Raw genomic sequence first — 17,680 nt, forward strand, 5'->3', positions numbered from 1 at the left:
GCTAGGCAATATTAGGATAGCAAATTGGCCAAGTAAGAAAATACTCATAATGGCAATGTAAACGGAACATAGTACAAGGAAAGGGAAAGGCGAGACAGGCACCACAGGACGGTTTGTCGTACAGTTCAGTTTGCACTGGCCATCACGACTAGGCAATATTAAAGAGTTAATCCAGAAGTAGTGCGAAAGAAAATGACAAGAGACGCTGCAAACGCAGTCCTTCACACAATTTCTCGATCAACTACGAATAGCCAACAAGCCCAAACTACCCTCATAATGCTGAGGAAGCATGTATCTTAGACTTAAGGTTGCTCTTTGCTCAAGAAAGGCTCCAGCCCAAATGGGCTGCTTGTATGTGTTTGTGAGGTTAGGGTATAAGCGCGGTGATCAACCAGGCAAAAGTGGATGGGGAGTAGATGCACACCCTGTCTTTTGACTTCAGGCACCGACTTCTAAGGCCCTGATATCGTATATGTACTATTTGGATACTCTAGGTATCTTGCATCAACATTGCGATACGTTTCGCAGCACGTGTATTAGTATCTGTATTATTGATTGCAGGGATGCTCGCATCCCCTCACAGAACATTGTAACCTCATGACACTCATGTGTTTTGCAAGCTGGCACAGTGTTCCTGTGGGCAGCGCCATGTAATGGCGAGAATGCATGGGGCAATGAGGAACGAGCCTCGTTCTCTTGGCCCTCAGAGCTTGGTAGACTTTTGCGCACACGAGAAGTTCCACAGGGAGGCTCCCGCAGACTTTATTCCATTCACCAAAATATGCCTCCGTTGATGAGACATGACCCAGGAATGATTTAGGCTTGGGTTGCTGACAGGGGCAAGATTTACTTGCTTGTTATTGTGGCATGGTGAATAAGTTCTACAATGGGTTGCATTGGCATGCTACAGTACAACCCCGCTGTTACGTTCCTCACCGCTGCGTTTTCCCGACTGTTACACCGTTTTTCTGTGGTCCCGGCATAGCTCCCATATTATCTAGTATTGGGAACTCCGCTGTAATGCTGCAACTTGCAAGTGCGGGACTATTCATGTATGATACATAGCTAAATAACCACGGGAGACAGCGGCCATGTTGACTTTTCAGGCAGCTTGGCCTGGCTTGACTAGAATTAGCCGCATGAGTGACACAAGCAACAGGTATGTGGATTATTGCTTCCGCATCATAAAAATATCGGCAGTAGGCAGCCTCCTCGACCATCTTAATTCCGTTTACCAAGCGATACAGTTCACGGTGGAACGAGAGCAAAACGGGGGGCGCTCCCGTTTCTCAATGTTTTAGTCAGACGACAAGGCGAGCGCATGACCTTCTTGGTGTACAAAAAGCCAACGCACACCCGCAGGTATTTGCATTTCACTTCGTCAGCCAGCTGCACACAAAGCTTCCGTGATTTTGGCACTCCTTTCACGCGCAAGAGTAATCTGCACGACAGAAAGGGAGAGAAAGAGAGGATCATTGCAAAACTACGAAAAAATGGATATACAGGAACGTTCATCCGCTGGGTGTCATGCCGTGTATTGAGAGTGCAACCACCTCACCGCAGAGAGGCCTCTGTGAACGGCACACCATGCCACCCCACTCCCTCCCTGGCCACCCAGCCGGCAACAATAGGACTGAAGAAGTCAGCCCAGCGCGACGTCATGCCATATGTACCGGGCATCAGTGAACAGCTTTCCAGGGTCCTCGGAAAAAGCATAGGTCACGGTAGTCCACAAACCTGCATCGACGCTAGCCCGCTTACTGCTGCGGCCAAAAGATCGACCTTCTAAGAAACAACACCAAGGCGTTGTCTACAAGGTATTGTGTTCCGAGCGTCTAGCTAGCCAGCTACATAAGTGAAAGTAAGTGTTTCCCAGAAAGAATACGACAACACAGGAACACATTAGAAAGATGGAAGTGCAACGTAGCAATCTTGCAGAGCAATGTGAGAAGAGAGACCACAAAATTGACTTTGACGGCACTTCTGTTATAGAAACGGAAAGGAATCTGGAAAAAGGCTCTTACTCAAATCTTGGCATATTCAGTGCACACCTGTGGACATCAACCGCTTGCTCAGAACAACACACCTGGTCTATGTGCACGGCCTCCGAGATGTGATGGAAAGGGAAAGCCAAAACCGAGAGCCGTGCTGTGTGAATAAGACGTAGAGACGCTTCCACGACCAAGGCAGTCATCCTCTGAGGAAGGGTTCGAGTTGATCCCGAAACGTCGAACTCTTTTCAAACTGTAGCTGCAGCCATTTCAGCTTAATATTTTCAACCCAGCCAGACAGATACCTGTCGAAATGTTTACATTTAACATGCCTAACATACTTTTGGTTACCGCGAACAAAAGCATATCTACAGTGTGCTAAAATATACTGGGTAGCAGGTTCAGGATAGGGTGCGCACCAAGCAATCGCATGAAGCAGCGAGTGTTGACAGGTCCAGGAGGTATGCAGTGGCGCTGTGATAGCGCGGCATTTCTGCTACGGTGGCAGCGGCTTGCTTTTGCTGCATTATTTGCATCGCTGTGTCGTGCTGTTGTGCTCCATGGCCTCGCTTGCAGAACTAAGCAACCGGCATTGTTCTTCACTGTGGAATATGAGAAATACCGTACTTACTCGCCTAATGACCGCACTCGCATAATGATCACACCCCTAAATTTTGTTGTCAAAATTTAATTTCTTCAACGTGCACCTAAATCTAAGTACACGGGCCTCAAACATTTTCGCCTCCATCGAAAATGCAGCCGCCGCGGCCGGGATTCGATCCCGCGACCTTCGGGTCAGCAGTCGAGCGCCATAACCGCTAGACCACCGTGGCGGGGTGCCATATGTTATTCTAAAGGTAAAACTATTCCGGAGGGAACTTTCCACGTGGGATCCACATCCGCGCTCAAGCAAAAGGGTGGAAGACTGCAGAGCTCATGGTAGACTGGATCAGGACGGTCTAGGGACGAAGACCAGGAGTGCTTCTGCTTCCTTCACTTCTTGTGCTGCATAGCTTTCGAGGCCATCTCGTCAACAGTGTCTGTGCTGAGCTTAAAGGGGTACTGACACAAAATTTTGCGGCCGAGATAGCCTGCGGGATCGATTCCCGTGAATGTGCATATATCATCTGCAAAATATCAACAGTGAATACAGCTTGGAAGGTATTTTAAATGAATTTTGAAGCTTGTCTGAGCAATCGAGACCCTCGGGCTATTGACACCCTCAAAGGTGACCCTTCGTGACCCCCTACTTCCCTCATGTGACCACGCTGCAACAAGTTATGATGACATCATAACCGCCATTTTTTTTTTTTCCCACATTCGCTCTAGCAGCCTACTTCTGGGTGGCTGCTCGTGAACCGTGTGGAAGTGCGTCACAGTTCTGTGTGCTGACGGGATCGAGCGTTGCACCCGCTAGGTGGTGATAGTTGCACGCGGAGGCTTGTCGTTTTTGAAACCGAAACTGACACTGGTCAATAATGAGGAGCTTGTATTATCTGTCGCGTGCTGCAGCCAACAATGTGCCGTGTTATGACTAACAGGCCCCCAGCAACACATTGCAGCAAAAATAAAAAACGCGAGGCCAAGATGTTTGTGTCAGTACGCCTTTAAGGGGACACACGATTTTTCTCTGATTAGTAAAGTACTCTTTCATGATACCAAAAACACCACGCTTGCTGCGAGAAAACGCTCAGTAAGCGAGAAAACGTGCAAAAACAAAACGTGGGTGGCAACGCCACCTTGCAGTTTCCGCACCATTTGCCGTGACGTCACATGTTTTAACGGTGCCTACTAGGGATTACATAGTTCCTAATTGGTAAAAATGAAGTACATTCTCCTCTGAGGGGGGCCATAGACTTAACATACCATGTTTGGGGTAAGGTTGTTGACCCAGTGGCGCTAAGATACGATAAATACACTTTGAAATCCATGACGTCATGCGGGGAGATTTCGGTGCGACATTTACAAATAAGACTTTGAACTTGATTTTTTCCTCCATTAATAAACCTATGATGGCGAAATTAACGACATTAAGTTCTCAGAGAACAATTTATCATCTAAACTGATTCGTTGTTTCTCTTTAGTGTCCCTTTAGGGAGCGGCGTACGGAACTTGCAGTGGTCCCCGGGGATCTAACGTCGCTGGTACAGCCTCTGGACGTAGAACTGAACAAACTGTTCCAAGGACATTTGGAGGCTGTACGCAGAGTGGATGGCGGTGGGCGACCATGATGTCATGCCAAGCGGGAAAATCAGGAGACTGTTCGTAGAAGTCCTTTGCTCATGGATTGTCGCAGTGTGGAGTAGAATCTCCGACGAGGTGGTCGCCGACAGCTTCAAGAAGACAGGCATATCGAACGCGCTCAACGAATCGATGGAACGGAAGATAACCTTCTGTGGGACTGCAAAGATGACGCTGCCGGCTCCGATAGGGAATCGTGCAGCGACGACACCGATGCCAGTGACGCTTCAGACTCTGAATGAAAGTTAGGGGGTAAGTGAATGAAAAAAATTAAAGGGCAATATGCAATGCATGTGGTTCCTGCGTAATGTGTGCATCTATTACAAAGATAAGTCTTAAGCCGCGTTCAGACTGCAGTCGCATCTGTCATAAGTGTCGTATCGCGTAACTGCTGTAACGTCTGTTTACGTTGCTAGCGACCACGAGTGTTCACATTGAGCTCTTCGGTAATATACGTTTTTTACGACGGGCCAATCACCGCTCTGATTTTCCACCATGGCGCTGTTGGTGGTAGAGAATGGGTCTTTGACGCACTTCATCGACGAGGAACTCATGTCTGCACAATGAAGGCCCTTCCGCATTCGTCGTGGAACTTGCCGCGAGAACACAAAACGACGAACACGGGCAAACCAGCTCCACAGACACGCTGCTGCATGCCATGACGCGCATGAAGACGCGGAATCTGGGAGACCGGAAGCCCCGTGAGCGGAAAGTGAAAACCGAAACTGCTTTACCCATTGGTCGTGCCGTAACGGTCGCATCAGTAGTGGTCGTAAAAGTCGCGGACCCGCCAACATTTACGCCCGAAAGGTTACGTACTTTACGCTAAATACAACAACGTCTGAACAAGCTCATTACGTTGATTACGTTTACGGTCGCGATCCTTACCGACGATCCGTACGTTGCGCACGTAGTCTGAACACGGCTTTACTCTACTTTTATTTCTGGTTAGGTTCATGATAGCTATCATAAGAATTCTGATACGTGACCTGTTTGTGTTTTCAGTGCTCAAAATATTATTTCGCGGAAAATTTACCCCGTGTAATGATTACACCTTGAAATTTGTCAATTTAAAAAAAAAAAGTGTGATCATTATGCGAGTAAATACAGTACAACGCCTGGCTGTAGAATCAACACCATTGCTTCTGGTATAAAATGGGTTATCAATGGACGGAAGGAGTGCACCCATCACTCTTCGTGGTGCCAAAGGATGAAAGCCTCCGCAAACAATGGGAATGAAATCTACACCGAAAGGACAAAGCAAAAGACGAAACCTGCTTCGTCTGAGAGTTGCATTTTGAGCTGTCATGCATTGCAAGAGACTCTGTGCACACCACTAATGGCGAAGAGGTCCGCATCCCTCAGGGAAAGCCGGAGCTATTACGCAATTCATAATGAATGGAAATGCACAGCACGGAATACAGGACGAAACACTTAAATAAGCACGAACGGACAACGCCGACTCTCAACTGAGGTTTATTGCATACGACACATTCGCAAAGAAAATGATTACGAGCAAAAGGTGCGCAAATGTTAGATTACAAGAGCACCAGAGAAATTGCGAAAAGAATGACCGATTATCAAACTGGTTTCGTCCTGTATTCCGCTGTGCAATTCCACCTGTCCAAGAAAGGAATGCTTCATAGGCCCCCTAGGAAGAGAAAAAGCACAAGTATTTGCCCCGTTGAAGAGAAACGACCTTCCCTTTAAGATTCTGTCTCTGACCAGGAAGCGAGCTGCGCGAATAACACTGTGGTTAGCGTGTCTACGGAAGTAGACAGCGAAACGCCTGAACAGGATGATTTTGTGAAGCTGTATGTTCCTTCGATATACTGGAGGTGCCACTGCCTGCTTGATCACAGTGCGACCGTTTATTGCAAGTTGAAAATGGGAGAAAATCACAACAGAGTCGGAGAAGGTGGTGGTGTTTTAGCAGGACGATGACCCTGGAGTCACATAGAGTGCGTATCATTGCAGCCACTTGGTTACAGTGTATCAGAATAGAAACAGTGTGCTCAGATGGCGAAGTGCGCCACACGCTGCTATGAAGCCAGGAGCGTAGATGGGTCCTGAATGTATGTGGCGGCGCTGCAGTTGCACGGGCTGTATGGACGCATTCTCCATGTGTTGCGGAAAGTTGTGGTGTGCTTGCTGAGCTCCACCTTGCTTGTGAAGAAACGAGGTACAGTCTACGCTCGTTACAATGAATCCGGGTACAACAGACTTCCGGTTCAACAGACGATACCCATAGGTTTATTTGGTCACCACATATTTTAAATGGCATCCACTCTGCTCACAACGAACCCTGCTATAGCAGACTATTGGCTAGAACAGACTAAATTTAAGGCGAAAATTCTTTGGACTAAGCGTATATAGCGGAGTTATGTGGGGCCGACACCCAATATGCATTTTTTTCCCCACTAAACCAGGAAACAACTAATATGTCTGGCGGCAACACTGGCGGCGTCAACGGGTCGCTGGCGCAGCCAAGCCAATCCAGTGAAGCTTAAAAGCAGCTCGCTGCGTCCATTTTCTTCTTTGTGTTTGTGCGACGGCTGCGCTCGTCTGAAATGCCTGGACCCAAGAGGAAGCAGATTTCACTGTCAGAAAAACTAAGCATAATTCATGCTGTTGATAATGGCGAAAAATAGGCGGACGTCGCCAGAAGAATGAGCCTGTCTAAGCAGACAGTTGACTCTATCTCAAAAAACAAAGACGTCGCCGAAAAGCTTGACTCTGGTGAGATCGAGGAAAAGCGCTTTCGAATGCGCAAAGAGGCGCACCCGGACGTCGAGTCTACTCTTCTGATGTGGCTACGGGACCTGCATGCTTGTGGAATTCCAGTTAATAGACTTTTGCTCAGGAGCAGAGCTGAGCAACTCACTCTGATTGTGCGACATGGCGACCTTCAGCGAGGGCTGGCTTAGCCGGTTTAAGGCATGGCATGGTGTAGTGTTCAGTGCAATGTGTGGAGATCACAATAGCGTCAATGAGAGCGTTGTCTCGGATTGGCAGACAAATCAGCTGCCTGCACTTCTCGTGAAATATGAGGACAGAAACATCTTTAATGCGGACGAGAGCGGACTTGTGTAGAAAGCCAGGCCGAGCAAGAAATACACGTTCTCCGACGAAAAGTGTCACGGTGAGAAAAGCTCGAAAGAGTGCTTATCTGTCCTTTTTTGCTACAATATGGATGGCTCAGAAAAGGTGAGACTTCTGCTCATCGGAAAGTCAAAAAGGCCTCATGCCTTACGTTCACCAGCAAAGCCTCTCGGTCAAATGGGAGGCTAATAAAAAAGCATGGATGACGAAGGCTTTGTTTAACGCTTGGCTGCTCATGTTTGATAGAAAGATGGCAAAAGAGAAAAGAAAATTTAAAGTATTTCTCTTTCTAGATAACTGTTCGTCACACATGCAACCCCCATCACTTGAGGCAACAGAACTGGCTACTTTCCGCCTAATGCGATGTCGCCACTGCAACCAATCGACCAATCGTGTGGTCCAATCCGTTGAGGATGCGTACCGGACCTGTCTTACGAGCGCCTGCTTTTTGATATGCAGGAGAAGAGGGAAACGAAAATTGATGTCAAGTTTCCTGTGGAAGTTCTTCCAGCAGTTTGGGCACAGCTAAAAAGCGATGTCATTCGTAACTGCATCGGGAAGGCAGGCTTGTGCCGAGTGAATAACGCACTCGGCACTGCACCACAAGATCCATGTGTGCCAAGTGTGTGGCCCCAAATTCAAGAAGTTTTTGGGGCCGGGAACAAGAGGAGCAGAGTTTAAGAAAAAGATGTCAATCGTTTATTCGCCATGTCTCAAGTAGGTGGCTGACACTACAGGACTCTCTGACCTGTGTACGAGAGCAGTTAGCTTCAGTGTTTTCCTATATAAGGATCTCCTAAATAAGGATGATCACTTAAATTTGAGTATCATGTGATAGGAAGCATCATGAAACCCTTCTTTGTTAAACTCTTCGCAAATTATCCACAAAACACCAATGCCCTCAAATCAGCCACACTGACCTTCACAGCTACGAGGAAATCTGGCAGATTTTTGGTCGATGCCACAATGCAAAAAAGCGGCCTCACAACTCTTGGCATTGAGAAACAGTGCATTGGCAAACAGAGCACAGAAGCTCTTGCAGACATTGTCTTCAGGCAAGATTATCCAGACCTTTTTCTCATGGCTCTCCCATGTTGATGACAAAAACTTCGCCCTAGTGTCAGCGAGCACATTCGAGCGCAATAAAAACAGCAAGAACTGGGTGGTTATCCAGACGAGGCAAGACTGGCACACGTGGATCAGAAGAGCTAGTCAGCGTGTGATACTGACACATGCACGTGCACTGTTTATGATGCAACTGCGGGCGGTGTTTATGTGTCAGTGTAAGGAGCCAGAAGGTGCGGCCAAGACTGACAGTGGAAGAAGAACAACACATTGATTCCTACTGTAAAAAGAAACGTCCCGTTTTAGTGGAAAGAATCCCTACTGACTAACTGAATGCAGGCAAAAAAGCCATGTTTTTGCAGTGCCAAACAGTGTAAGGCAGAAAGCAGTATCTGTTGCACCTTGGAGAGGTCATTCGAGAATGTGTCATAAGGCGATTTCTCTCATAAAGGCGATATGATCATGCTTGAACATCTGGCCTTCTAAACTTGAAAGCAAACTGCACTCTCTGGAAAATTATGTGTCAATCTCAAACCATTCATGGAATGAGCATAGTGATGAGTTTTGCTCATGACGCTTCAGATATGAGCAGCATGCAATGTGCATCATAGCTGATTATTGATGAAGTGAGCATAAGGCTGAGTTGCATTGATGACAGGAAAGCAATTGGACAAACCTAATGGCAGCATGTGGAACGAGATTGTAGTGTCCAGAGTTTTGTGCTTCGTTTTCCAGGAAACAAACAGCCAAAATAAGATACCCGGCTCTATTATTTCACAAAAATGAGTGGAAAAGAGCTTTTCCAATGGACGAAGCAAATTATTGCTGCAGTCCAGTTGTGCGGCTCGTTATCACTTGGACTGTGACTGACAACTACCCTGCGAACACCCCAATGTTCAGGTACACGGGCAGCTGCTGCTTGTATACAGTTATGACCCATCTGCATGACTTAAATCAGGTAGTCTTCCCAGTTCTGACCCCTGTCAGGGAATGAAAAACATCCAAAGTCAGTTCCCGGAAAGGCACCACATGGATGGCTTCAATGTCATTACTGGGACATCTGTGCAGAAACTGTATGAATATCTGAAGCAGCTGAATGTGAAAATAGCTGAAAACTTTACCAAGAAAACATGTGCACCCTTCAACTAAGAAAAGCAGAATATGCCGTGTGCCATTCAAGTGTTCTTTCCCCAGATTTCCACAGCGCAAGAACATATGCAGGTGCATTCTCATGGAGGCAGTGACCAAAGTTTTCAAGAAAGCAGGTGCTCCCATACGTTTCATGAAAACATACAAGCAATGGTTTGACATCCATTATACGTCCTACAGTGGAAATGGCTACAAGGCACACATCCATGATATGCATGATTATTGCTTTTTGCAGCCTGAGAATGATTTTGCTGGTTACATAATTTGTGGGCACATTCAGTTGCCTTGAGCAAAGGCATTCTCAAAGGAGAAACTCTGAAAGCCATGCTTTTTACAACACAGTCGACTGTGCAAATAACACGCTGCCTCTTGGAGAAAGGAGCCAGTTGTTGCTTACAAGGAAATTAAGTAGTGATCCTATTAAGATACTTCAAGGAAGAACTTTACAAATGTGCAGTGGCAACGACCAACTAGACACCAGGGCCATAACAGCTGCCCTTGACCATACTGTGAAGGCCGGCGGCAGCTATGTGTGGTCTGGTCACATGAGCCAATTTTGACGATGCTCACTGTGGGTACAGGGTCTAGTTGCACCTAGGGCTGGTGGCTTCTTGTGCCCCATGATCTGGCTACTTAATTCGTGCAGAAGCGAGAAGCAGCACGAAAAGCAAACCGATTGCTGCTTCTGTCACTCCTTTTAAATGCCATCGTTTTGACAGTGCGTCGGCAGTCACAGAGAGAGATGTGTCCATGTTAAGTTGCACATGCATAACACCATGTTTTAAAATTTGTAGGTAAGCAAATGTTCACAAGTTTTTATGGCCAATAAAGCTGCTATGCTTATTTAGTATAGCTATTTAATAGATTTAATCAGCGCTTCACCTTTCAAGCATAGCTGGACACTTTTTGTCCAGATGAACATATCTTCATTGTCCCTTCAAGTAAACCTGGATGGGAATTCACAGCATACGTGACAAAAAAAGCTCTTGTTGGAGTCGCATACTTGGTCTGTTGGTTTCCATTCGGAGGAAGGGTCCGCCATGTTGAAAAAGATCTACGTTAGATGAAGCTAATTAAAACAATGCAATTGTCTTTGTGGTGTTATACCCAATAAGAAAAAGTCTGGACAGATGCACGATTTGAATGCCACCATTTAGTGTGTCCAGCATGGCGATGCGACACCAATGCTGTGCACTGATAAAAAAACGTGGAGGCGGCAGCATGAATTGTCTCTTATGTTATAAAATTCCTTATTTAACTGACCCCAGTCTTTTGTATTCGGCCAAGAGTCATTGCCCTACTCGGTCGGAGTTCGTAAATCCCCGCTGACACCCCACAAGACCCCGTTCCATCTCAAGAAGCTGTCCAGATCCAGACGCCCCTTGAGCAGCCTCCAATGAATGTGAGAGAGTTCTTGCAAAAGGTTAACGATAAAGGTGTTGCTGAAGATCATGTTATAATAGGACTTAAACCATAAGAAAGAGAGGGGAAAACGGAGGCACATTTTTTCACCCTTATGCCATGGCGACTTCGAGAATACTTCGTCATCACCGAATTCCTGATCAAGAAATTGTTCCTGCCATTCTTCACAGGCTCAACCATGACCAATGATTACATCACAGTTGTGAAGAAGGTTCTGTTTTCATCCTCAGGCCAGGGTCTGGCCGACTATATGAAGGTGCATTATTCAAACCACCTTGCCGATTCATTGTAGGATAATCACCGACACTGGTCCGCCACTGACTCCAAGTTTGGGATGATGGGTAAATGCATGTGTCACTCAAATTTTTGCCGACCACAAGAATTCTTTGAGCACTCCTGGATTTACTTCCCCAACAGAGAAGATGCAATCACTTTGAGCCCTGATGGGACTCCCTATTCCCTCAACCACCACTTTTTCTGGAAAGGAAGGAGGGAAGCATTGAAGACCCGAAACAAAAAGATTGTACCCTGGTGAATTTACGGATTATTCTCCATGAAGACAAAGTTCACAACACAAAGGTGTCAGTCTTGGCACAAGGCGACAATCGAGTCATTAACACGACACAGCTTCTCCCCAGACTGAGATTCAGAACTTTGAGTTGCTTCAGGGCAAATTTATAAAAACAATGGAGGAAATTTTGAGGCTGTAACTTCCGAACGACTGCACAACGAAAAAACGCAGATGACAAAGAAGACCCACCCAGCGCCCACGGTAACTTCCGAACCACGGTAACTTCCGAGACCCACGGTAACTTCCGAGACCCACGGTAACTTCCGAACGACCGCGCAACGAAAAAACACATACGACAAAGAAGACCCACCCAGCGCTGGGTGTGTCTTCATTGTAGTCCGTGTTTTTTCGCTCTGCAGTCGTTCGGAAATTATGAACTAATGAGTTGCCAAAAATGCTGCTCTCACTAAACTATCCTAAGCTAACATTATGGAAAGATTCCCCTCATTTCTGGTCAATGTTTCCTTTTGAATGATCAGCTACCTTCATTTGGGAACATCATAAGCACAGTCTCCACAAGTGCTCTCACTGGGTGCCAGGCTAGCGCCAACACTATTGCTAGGATCGCTAACTATGTGTTTTTTTATTGGTTTTCGCAAATTTAAGTTGAACTCCAAAGGTCCAACTTAAATTGAGGACGACTGAGGGAGCATGGAATGAGAAATGATGGGTGTAACCTTAAGAGGCTCGTTTATTCGCCATGTGTCATATAGGTGGCTGATGCTACAGGACTTCCCGACCCAGGTACAAGAAAAGTTAGCTTTATATTCCTAAATAAGGATGATCAGATAACCAATTCGAGTATACGTGTGATAGGAAGAATCACTACGCTCTACTTGGCTAAACACTTGGCAAATTACCCACAAAACAAGTGTCTTCAAAGTGGCCATGCTGGGCTTCACTGCACCCAAGATATCAGGCAGGCTTTTGCTCAATGCCATGATATTGTGAAACAGCAGCATCACGAATCCAGTGATGCGACCGAGGACTTCTGATTTGGAGCAATTTTTGGAGCGGCAAAATTTCCGTTTTGGAGCACTTTGGAGCAGCAAAATTTTCATCTTGGAGCACTTAGGAGCAGATAATTTTGCATCTGGGAGCACTTTGGAGCAGCGAATTTTATATCCTGGAGTGCAAGACAGAAGCATATTGCATTAACATTCAAGCACCTGAGTATTATTATGGGGCACTTATGAAGGCTAGAAATATTTCGATTCATTGCAAATCTCATGGAAAAAATCATCTCAGGAGCATAGGCGTGCGCACAGGGGGGGGGGGGGGGGGGGCGCCCCCCCAATCACCTAAGAGGGGGGGGGGGGGCGCAAAATCTGCCCCGTACATTGACCCTTGCGATAGCAATTATATGGACACTCTCGGCGGATTTTTGCCGTCGCCGTTGCCGTAACTTTCCGTATAAAGTCCAAATTAATAACATCACTACGCGCATTCTAGCTGCGGGTAAAAGCTCGCGAGCGCTGGCGACGAACGCGGCTGAAGCGTAGATTAAACTAGCCGGCCGTCTGTCTCCGCCGCACGAACAGCGCATAAGATAACATCTTCCCGCATGCGGGCCTGCTGTCGATTGCTCATCAAACAGAGAGGAAACGCCCCGCCCGTCTTTCGTAAGAAGCATGAAGGGACGCCAGGGGAGCGGAAGGGGGGGGGGGGCATTGTTCGAAGGGTGCAGTCGCTTGCGCGCGCGCTATCTCGAGGCATCAGGAGACGGCTCGTAAACTTGCTGTGCTCTCAACGCTTACTTCGCCTTTAGAAAACTCAGAGCAAGAAAAAGCTTCGGTTCCTGGAGGGGCCATATTCCTTTAAACCAGCGTTTTGTTGAGTTACGCGAGATCGGATCCAAAAGAGTTAGCTGCTAGTCTTTCTTACTTCGTTTCACAATACAATTTTTTGGTATCGCATTCATTGCTTCGCTCTTAAGCGAAATAGTTTTTTTAACCGTTAGCTATTGACCCCCGATAGCGAGGGGCGGACGTGTAACATGGCATAGCCGCTTCACTGTAGGCCGTCAGCGACGGGCCCGCTACTGACAGCTGCGCATTTGCGGCTGCTCCGACCAGGAGATATGATTTTACTAATGAGATGACATTTTAAAAAAAGCAAGCAAAAAATTCGAATTGGAACCCTAGCACGTGAGCTCGAAAGGGCAGGGCCTTTTAGGGGGTATTTACCGCAGAGTGATTACAAACTCAGACGTGCTGGCGGAAGGAATTATGAAAAAGCTGTTCTGGATGAAGATCCATGGATAAAGTATATCTGAGGAAAAGTGTCAACGCGTTTCCACCGTTCGCATGCTCTTCCATAAACGCGAAGCAAGGAAAATTCAATATTGTCCCATATATCTACTGCGAGCGATCCCAGATTTCATTCCGCGATGTCCGGAAACAGAAGTGACAGACATTTTAGCAGCACTCATGTAGTTATTACTGAACATTGCTTTCCTTACGTGCCGTGCGACACTTGAAACGAGCTATCAGCAGCGTTTCTGGAACAGACGACGTCCGCCGATGAATCGCCGTCGCACTTTCTCGCTACCGATAGGCCTAGACGTCACGAGCCTCTGCGGAGAGTGCGTTTCGCTGTCGAGCCGACTTGCAGAACAGAAGCTGCATCAGCACCGTGCATGGCATCGTGGCTTACTCGGAACGCACGCGCGAGCGCTATTTATTCAGCGGAATAATTCTTGGTCCATGATTGTGACTTTATTGGCAGCCCCAAGATCGAGCTGGACATGTTCTGGCGCGCCAGCAGTGCGACAGCCGTGCTGGCGCGCCAGCCGGTGATAGACGCCCCCAAACCCGAGACTTTGGCGCAGTTTGGCGCAAATTTCGTCGATATTATCAGGATGGCGCAACAAATACAATTTGGCGCACGTTGGCGCAGTTGGCGCAGGAGTGGGATCACTGCAAATCTTGGCATTGAGAATCAGTACATTATCAAGTGGAGTATGGAAGCATCTGTGGACGTTGTCAGTTCAAAGGAGAATTCACACTGACCTACAATTACCAAAGCATGGTTCCAGAAAAGGCCTCCATTTCATGGCACATGTTTGAGCTCAAAGAAAGACAATGAACTGGGCGGTTATACAGAATGCTATCCAGAAGAGGCAAGACTGGTGCAAGTGGACGGGGAAAGCTAGTCCATGCATGAAGGTGACAGCGCACCTACATGCGCTGGTTACAACACTATTCCGGGCGGTGCTGACGCGTGAGTCTATGTGCAGTGGTAACCGCACTTCTGCCGGCAAGGCGACGTCAACATGACATCAGCAAGTTCAAATGTTTGCACATCAGTTACTCAGCAGCATATCTTGAATCCGGCTATTACCAAGACGAGATTGTGCAGTGAGAGGAGAGAAGAGTGCCCACTTTGAATGCGCTATCATCTACCTCAACAACGAAGCAGAAATTTCAGTTTTTGAAAGCTAAAGAAAATGACAACGTGGTTCCCGAGGAATCGTTATTTTGTTGCAAATGAACCAACATTGAACAATTTGTCTGCATTAAGCTGCCACCAGTGCCAGAAGCACAAAGTTCGTGTATTAACTGAATACTGTTTCAGGCTAGTGGCAAAAGTGGAACTGTAGTGTGACCACTGTGGGGGGGTAAGCAAAGAGTGATCATTCCGACGACATGCCGGCCCTCAGCAGATCACATCTTTTCAAGAAAGACAAAGTTTGTGCATTGCCAGGTGTGGGCAAAATACACACTGCACTAGATTACATTTTTTCCCATATGGACTTTTCACATCAAGGGCTGCATCAGAAGTCCTATGGGAAGCTGCGCCGCAAGCACACACACCCTGCTGCTGCATCAGCAGGCATAATAATGAGACTGAAGGTGCAATGAAGGTCCATCAGACCCATAGACAGGTTTAGTGTTTACGAACGAATGGCACTAGCCGCTCACTGGTTGCCCCAATGAAACTTCAGGCAGGAAAGCTAGCAGCACTTCCGGCTACGTTGTTTGAAGGCAAGTGCGACATGGCGTGTTGATGTTTGCACTGCTTAGCGGTATCTGTGGCGAGTTGATTCTGCATCATTAATATTACTGAGATGTTGAGCGACTAATTTTAAGCACTTGGCAACGACGCAAAGAAGTGGTATTGGCAAAAGCTGATGTTTAGAGCCGGTGAGCTGCCCGAACACCGAACCATGAGGTCGTGCGATTCTTCGTATGGCCCCAAAAACTTCCCCCGGCTTGTACACTGGACATTTTCTTTTATCTCATGGCGGGTGTGTTTCTACACAAAAGAACAATTCAAGATACATAGGGTAACCGATGCCTACAATGAGTTTCTGTGTGGTAGGGTCAAACGACTCGCTGCGAAAACCGTAGAGGCCAGCCGAGCCCTCTCTAAAATATATCATCTTTGGTGCATCGTTAATGACTACAGAACCACTGTCATTGCTCACAGCACCTGCATGGCTGGGTAAGTGCATCGTCTGCATATCGTAACTGCTTGCCCTTTGAGTAAGGGGTGAACAGGCTTATCTAAAGCGTTCATACGGTCCTGTATGAAGTGAAAGGCTAAACATATTCTAGGAAGTACTGGGTTGCAATGATGGTGCTCACACTCCAGCAAAGCCGCGTCCACATTTGAACAAGAGAATCCCGAGCAGAGAGCCCCTCAACTAAGCAAAAGATTTTATATTTTATTTTGTCTCTACCGCAGTACACCGCTCCAGTGCTCTAGACAAATCTTCCCACATCTAACTGTGAGCCAGTTAGTGTAGGGACTGGAGCAGTTCTGCTGTTTTGTAAACCTGCTTGCAATTTCGTCAACGTGTTCACGTTAGGGATATGAACTATGAGTGTCATTGCAAGTCGACATTCCGCTACTGTGAAGTAGTGTTGGCATTGATTCTTTATTCGGAACACTGCAATGTCAGGTATGAGTAAAGAAACACAGGCAAGGTGATCAAGTTTCTTTACTCGCTCGTGTCTCTGCACTGTCTCTGTCTCTGCACAGACTTGCCCAAGCTTCCACCTCAATTGTATTTATTATTTTATGCATATGTTTCACCTGGACCAATTCAAGGTCAAAAAAATTATTGCACATCTACCTTGTACGTGGATACCAGTGTGCTCGATCAGGCTGCAAGCGGTATATTGGTGGAACGAGTGAATACAAATAATTTGAACTTTTTTAGCTTCTCAACCAATCTGTAGAGCAGTACGTTACATTTTCCTTTCAATGAAGTGAATGTGAAAGCACCTACATGTTCACTTCACCTCTTGTGGTATGCGATAAACAGAATGAATCCATACCAGCTAGCCAAACAAAACATTTGACGACATTTACGTGATGTAAATGTCAAATGCGTGTAAATCGTTATGTAAATTTACGTTATGTGAGCACCCGCATGTGCCGCCTATCTCATCACTAGCACCACCTACAGCGCCGTTACGCCAACTCAATACCAAGCCCAAGCGAGGGAGGGGTCACGTTAGTTCGCCAGCGCCGCCGCGACGGACGATCACGGTTTTGGCGCGCCCCACTATGCTCTCTAATAAATAGTTCGTTACCCTGTTACTCTCGCCTCAACCTTAACGCCTCAGCCATCACGCCCAACCCTCACATCTGGCGCAGTCGACGCCCGAGCCTTTGTGCAGCCACTCAGCCACGCAAGAATGCCAGCGCATCAGTAAGCAAGCCAGCCTTCGCCCTCGCCCCGCGACAGACGTTCCGCCATTCCTGTCTTTGTCACCGCCAGAACTTTCCCGCCGTCCGCTCGCTTCCATGTGCGCGCCTGCATGCGCTTGCTGGTGGACTCACTGAGTGTGTTTCGTGTGTAAACGTCAGCGTGTAGCTGGCTCGGAGCAACGCCATGCCGGGAATTGTGTGGCAGAATCTCGACCCAGTGATCATGTCGCGCCTCGGCGTCGACCTCATACGCGAAGAATTGGCCCTTCGACAGCTGGACATCCCAGGTTCGAAAGAGGCTCTTTCAGCGTTTGCAAGCCGACATTCAGCAGCAGCGTGAAGCTACCCCCTCAGTTGAAACGAATGAATCCGCCTCGACCGCTGCGGCGCTTTTGACGCTGGACCCAGCCACTCTACAGAGCCTCGTCATGCTGTTCCAGCAGCTACCTCACCCTGCAACAACGGTGACGACACTGCG

At 47.3% G+C, this 17,680-nt stretch overlaps 1 long non-coding RNA gene across 1 annotated transcript in view; it reads right to left on the reverse strand.

Moving 5' to 3' along the window:
• Positions 1-17,680, reverse strand: part of LOC119395789 (uncharacterized) — a 78,810-nt gene that overhangs the window by 12,129 nt on the left and 49,001 nt on the right. The gene's annotated exons all lie outside the window — the stretch shown is intronic.

Source organism: Rhipicephalus sanguineus, chromosome 6 (genome assembly GCF_013339695.2).
Source record: "Rhipicephalus sanguineus isolate Rsan-2018 chromosome 6, BIME_Rsan_1.4, whole genome shotgun sequence".
NCBI classification, from domain to species: Eukaryota; Metazoa; Arthropoda; class Arachnida; order Ixodida; family Ixodidae; genus Rhipicephalus; species Rhipicephalus sanguineus.